This window comes from Vicia villosa, unplaced genomic scaffold, assembly GCF_029867415.1.
Source record: "Vicia villosa cultivar HV-30 ecotype Madison, WI unplaced genomic scaffold, Vvil1.0 ctg.000326F_1_1, whole genome shotgun sequence".
Lineage (NCBI taxonomy): Eukaryota > Viridiplantae > Streptophyta > Magnoliopsida > Fabales > Fabaceae > Vicia > Vicia villosa.
The window spans coordinates 918,992-925,798 of NW_026705146.1; positions in this window are offsets into that span (position 1 = coordinate 918,992).

Sequence of the window (6,807 nt, forward strand, 5' to 3'; positions counted from 1 at the left end):
TGCTTCCCGGTAACCTTACCGATGATAGTAACTTTACTGCTGGTTTATTTCCAATCACCTGATTGATGCTTCCGGTAACCTTACCGATGACAGTAACCTTACTGTTGGTTTATTTCCAATCATCTGAATGATGCTTCCGGTAACCTTACCGATGCCAGTAACCTTACTGTTGGTTTATTTCCAATCACCTGATTGATGCTTCCGGTAACCTTACTGATGCCAGTAACCTTACTGAGATATTCTTCCCAATCGCCTGATTGATGCTTTCCGGTAACCTTACCGATGCCAGTAACCTTACTGAGGTATTCTTCCCAATCGCCTGATTGATGCTTTCCGGTAACCTTACCGATGCCAGTAACCTTACTGATGATAGCAACCTTACAGAGATATTCACCCGATCACCTGATTGATGTATCCCGGTAACCTTACCGATGATAGCAACCTTGTTGTTCATTTCACTCATAAACAAACTACGCATATGCATAAGCATAAGCATTACCCGCATACATAAACATTACCAAGCCGGCATAAGCATAGTCGTGTGTAGGGGCAAACATGGATTAAACAAGTTCAATGGGTTTAAGGAGATAAAATCTAGGGATTGCATCAGCATACATACATACGCATTAGCATATGCATATCATCTAGTGCATTCACATACTATAAAATCCCAGTTTCCGACCCTCGAGTCGTAAGTCTCCAACCCTCGTGTTGTTACTGGTTTTTTTTCCGACCCTCGAGTCGTGAATGTCCGACCCTCGAGTCGTGGGTTTTTAAACATATCGTTTTCTTTCCGACCCTCGAGTCGCGAGCAATATCTTCATACATCTACAGGATACCGTCAAGGACTTTATGCGGATAAACTTGTTAGCGCTATAGCAAGTGAATCTTATTCATGCAGGTAAGTTTGCTAGAACTATAGCAAATGATTTCTCTTATGCAGGTAAGCTTGTCCGAACCAGGGCGGGTGACTCCTATTGGTGCAGGAAAGCTTGTCCAAACCAGGGCAGGTGACTCCTATTGGTGCAGGTAAGCTTGTCCAAACCAGGGCAGGTGACTCCTATTGGTGCAGGTGAACTTGTCCGAACCAGGGCAAGTAATCCAAATGGTGTAGGTGAAATTTGTCCGAGCCAGGGCAAATGATCCAAATGGTGTAGGTGAAATTTGTCCGAACCAGGGCAAATGATCTAAATGGTGTAGGTGAAATTTGTCCGAGCCAGGGCAAATGATCCAAATGGTGTAGGTGAAATTTGTCCGAACCAGGGCAAATGATCCAAATGGTGCAGGTGAACTCGTCCGAACCAGGGCAAGTGATCCAAATGGTGTAGGTGAAATTTGTCCGAATTAGGGCAAATGATCCAAATGGTGCAGGTGAACTCGTCCGAACCAGGGCAAGTGATCCAAATGGTGTAGGTGAAATTTGTCCGAACCAGGGCAAATGATCCAAATGGTGCAGGTGAAATTTGTCCGAACAAGGGCAGATGATCCAAATGGTGCAGGTGAGCTTGTCAGAACTACGACAAGTAATCCTATTGGTGCAGGTGAGCTTGTCAGAACTATGACAAGTAATCCTATTGGTGCAGGTGAACTTTCTAGAACTACAGCAAGTGATCCTTTTGGGGTTCACAAACTACGAAAGCTTGCTAGCGCTATAGCAAGTGATCCTTTTGAGTTTATCACGTTAGTCCCTCGGCAGTGATCTACTTCGAAAGAACAAAGGGGTTCACAAGGGGTTCTTCAATGGGGTTTATCACGTGAGTCCCTCAGCAGTGATCTACTTCGAAAAAATAAAGGGGTTTTACAAAGGGTTCTACAACACGATTTTCAAAGGATTTCTCAATTGGGTTTATCACGTTAGTCTCTCGGCAGTGATCTTCTCCAAAACATCATCAACAACAATCAAAGGTGTTATCTTTCTTTTCCGAGTTACTAACATACTTTAACTGACAATCATGCATCATTCAACTAACATACCTCATTCATGCATTATGCATATACATACATGACTCTCATTTATTTTGAGAAGCTCACTGCATCATGCATCGCATGCATCATAACATTGCATAAAATCAAAATTGCCTTTTCAGGCAATGCTGCAATCAAAGCAAGTGGTTCCTTTCGAAAGCATCTGCTTCACATTCTTCAAAAGAGAGGGGTATTTACCTTGGGTGGCATCTTTAAGCCCATCTCCCACGGAATTTTTCCAACAAATGCAAATTTCAGGGCATTTCAGTGTCCAACCATCTTCTACCTTTAGATCACGATAGGCAGACGTGCCTATCTGATTCTTCAGGTTTAAGAAGATTGAACAGGGGCAGCTGTCATACCCCAAAATTTGCCCATCTCATTTCATCTGAAGGGTACAATAAATTATAGGTCCTCCAAAAAGTCAACAAAAGACACCTTTTGGGTCAAAGCTCATAACTTGAGCATGGAAGATCCAATCGAGATGAAACCAAAAAGGTCGTTTAGAGGATTCTTCGAGCTTTCTAAAAGTCCTAGAATGCATTCATATGATTAAAATTGAAGGAGATACAAAGCTTAGAAGTTGGTCAAATTTTGGAGAAACGCATGAAGAAGGTATTGACTAAAGTTGAAAATTTTCCAAATGGGCCCATAATTCTTGTATCCAAACATGATCCTAATCTTGTTAGAAGAATCTTGGCCCAATCCCATGCCATTTTATTATTTATTTTATTTATATTGATTTAATTCATTTTTAAAGTCAATTTAATTAAAATAAATATTAGAAAAATTAAAGATTTGGTTAAGTCTATTATGTGATCAAGATATCAAGATTATATCAACATAATTAGATTAAAATTGGTGATTAAGGGAGATTGGAGAAAAAGAATAAAATTAAACCAAAATTGGAAAGTTTGAATGTTGATTTTCAATCAAGTATCAATCTCCTTAAAACATGGGTTTGGATCCAAATATGTTGACCTAATCCATCCTCTATAAAGAGGCAACAGTTCCAGAGGCGCAGGGGGTTCGGTTTTTTTGGCCTCCAATAAAGAGAAACTGAGCGCAAAAATTTGGAAAAAGTGATGATCGAATTTGAAGAAACAGGTTCATTCAAGGGGTTTTGAAGATTCAGGCATATTCCCAGAGCATTGGTGAAGCTATTCCGATCGTTAGCAGGTTTGGAAGATCCCAGAATCGTTCATAGAAGGCCACGGTTTGCCCTTTCTTAAAACTCGTCGATTGCGTTGATTCTGACATTGTAAATAGCTTTTGATTGTATATAATTGTTCATGGTGGTGTTCTGATTGTTTCTGGATACTTAATTGGATCGGTGCGTGTTTATCTAGTGATATGCCATTGAAGGCACTTAGGGTTTAGTTTTGGGGTTTCTTAATGTAGGGACAATTAGGTTAAATTAAGGATTTCATCAGAATTGCACGAGTGAGGTGAGAGCAGCCATGGTGTCGTTTGCTATTATGGCATTTGTATGGTGAGGTTACGGATTCACAGGTGTAATAGGTGTGGTTTTTTATACCTAATCTATAAAACCCGGTGTAAAAGAAATATTACAGGTTTGCTATGAAGAAGATGATGATGTGTCCTTGCATTATTGGGCAGTTTGAATTTAGTCGCGCGCGCTTCTTAATGGATTTCAGTTTTTTCTATATTTTGTTTTCAATGCGCAGTATAAATAGAAAGGCAGCATGGTTGGAATGGTAAGCAAGGTACTTGAGGTAAGGGGCGTGGGTTCGATCCCCACCCCCAGCATTATTTTTAATAAAGACGCAAGTTACCAGATCCAGTGCGCACGCTCCATGGAGAATCATCATGCACCATCAACCAGCGACCATCAGATCAAGCCAATATCGAATCCAACGCACATCAGGGTTACAAGTCCACCATGGGTCTTCCCAGGCATGCCACACAAGATTAAAACCAGGTTCCATGCATTTATTTATTTATTTAGTCTAATATTTAGATTATATATTAAATGCTAGCTTTTAATTAATTTGTTTAAATTAGGATATAATAAAATAGGATTAGGCTTAGGAGTATAATGTTTCTCCCAATTATTTCGATTATTCGATTTAATTGGTTTAATTAATTATTGTTATAATAAAACCACAAAAAACCTAGAAAGGTTTAATAAATTAGGGTTCGCCCGATCCCATTGCCCATTTGGCAAAACATTAAACTTCGATTAATTCTCTCCTCGACCCGACTAAATCTATTAGTCGCATTAGACGAGAGATAAAAATAATAAAACTCATTTAAATACAAAATTTAAAATACATTTTATTTGCTGCCCGCGGCGATCGAATCTATCGGTCAGAGTAACCAGCAATACCCCATTAATTCGTTAACTATAATGATCAAACCTATTGGTCATCGCAACTAACGGTGACATATCAAATCAGGGTTGTACGCCCAAAACATTCAAAACACACTAAACCACGACACTACGGATTTTCATCCTTTTCAATCTGGCAATTCAAAATGCCTTTCAAATCACAACTTCTAAAACTACGATAGGCCATTCAAAAAGCCTTCAAAACAACTCCATAATCAATTCTAAGGCGTACAACCCTGTGCCCGAACTACGTTGACTCTGATTCTCCATAAGGAGATACGTAGGCACTTGGATAACCAAGGCGAGTCCCCTTCCATAAAATCTCATTTTTCCCCTATTCACTTCCTTAGCTATTAAACCTGAATATCTTAGCCATCAAATTTGACCTTAGATTCAAAGCCATAGGAAAGGGTTGAGGGTGCCTAACACCTTCCCTCGACCTGATTATAATAATCTTACCCCGATCTCTTAACTTCGTAGGGTTTCCTATTCGCCCTGGTAGAATAGGTGGCGACTCTAAAAGTCTAATTTTTAGGGCAGATTGCTACAAAGTGCTTGCACCCAGAACCAAGTGCTCTGATGCCAATTGAAGGGTATGAAAACACTTAGAAAAGGGGGTTTGAATAAGTGGTTTCTTTTTGCAATATAAAAAAGACACAGTATTTTTATCCTGGTTCGTTATAACTCAACTATTCTAGTCCATCCGCGAAAGTGATTTCGCCTCTCTCAGTTGAGGACTTAATCCACTAATCAAAAGCTGATTACAACAATCCACGAAGGCAACAACCAATGTCTTCTTGAGAATCTTAACCACAACTTGGTTACTCAAGGAATACAAACTTTGACTTCTTGAGAATCCTAACCACAACTTGGTTACTCAAGAAACAATTACAGACAGAATTTCTAACAAGTGATCTTAAGTGCTTCTTAATCTAAGTTGTATCACAACTGTGATTTTTTACTAAGTTTAGTACACTGGAGATGAACTTTAAACTGATACTTTGAACAATAATATTTTCTTTCAGTATAAGTGTTCAAGTATGAGATATTTTCTTTGATCGTGCTGACTTGTATCTCGCTTGTGTTGTTTATATCATGTATGAGCTCTCTTATGTCGTTTTTATTCTTTTTCAAATGATCTTCTATTTATACGCGTTTTGAAGATTTCGTTCGATGCTGGATAATAGGCTAGCTTAGCCTTTCATGTTTGAATGTTATCTTGGATAAACTTGCTTTCCACGCTTCTTGAGACTTGTTACTAAATCTGCTTTTAGCCGTTAATAATCATTATGTCTCTAACGGTAATCTTTCTTCTGTCAGAGTATTTTATCTTTGTATTTATTCAAGAAAACTTCTTTCTGACTTTGTAGAGATAACATCTATCAAAATTATGCTTCAGCGGTTGGTGCTTTAAGAAGTTTCTTCATTAGAACTTCTTTAGACTTCAGCGTGACTTTCTTTAAGCATTTTTATGTAGTCCAAGTTCTGATGGTACTTGTTTTTCTTGAACTTCAGCATATGTTTAGAACTTCTTCTGAAATAAGAGATATATAACTTCTTCTTGAGTATCATTTATTTAATTTTTATCATCAAAACACTAAGATAAGATTAGAATCAAACTATGTTTTAACAATCTCCCCCTTTTTGATGATGACAAAACATTTACGTTCTGATCAGAAATTTTGTATATAAGAGAAACAATCTCCCCCTGAAATGGAATGGGAGAAAGAGCAAATAAAACCCACAAAAGTTTTTAAAATTAAAACTAATAAACTTATCAGAGATTTAGGTAAGGGGGTTTGTTATACAAGGGGAAGGTTTTAAGCACCCCTCATATCCATGGTATCCCATGGGAACCTCTTTGAAAATGTTATTTTTTTGTGTACATTCATTTGAAAAGCATATGTGAAATTGTTTAAAAAGAGTGTGGGGATGGGAAAATAAGTTTTTGAAAGTGAGCTCGATAAGACATCGCATCTTAGGCCTACATACCCCTTTTTTAGAAAAGGGAAGTCAGAACTTTTGTAGTTCCTCTTAAAAGGAAAAATAAAAGGGGGGTCAAAGTGGCTAAAATCTTTTTGGGTGTTGAGCTTTAACAATACTCAACAAGTTTTTTAATAAAAGGGACCAAACTTTAACAATACAAGGTCAATGGACTAAGAGTAGTTTCACCAGGAATAATTCTCCTCTTAGTACCAAGGTTTTAAAACAAAGGGGTGGTTGAGTTTTAACAATACAAAACCAATTAAAAGGGGCCAAGCTTTAACAATACAAGGTCAATGGACTAAGAGTAGTTTCACCGGGAATAATTCTCCTCTTAGTGCCAAGGTTTCAAAACAAAAGAGTGGTTGAGCTTTAACAATACAAAACCAAGGGTGGGTTTTAAAAGGTTGAGCTTTAACAATACAAAACCATTTTTAAATTTGAAAAGGTTATGCTTTAACGATACAAAACCATTTAAAATAAGTGAAAAGCTTTAACAATAATTT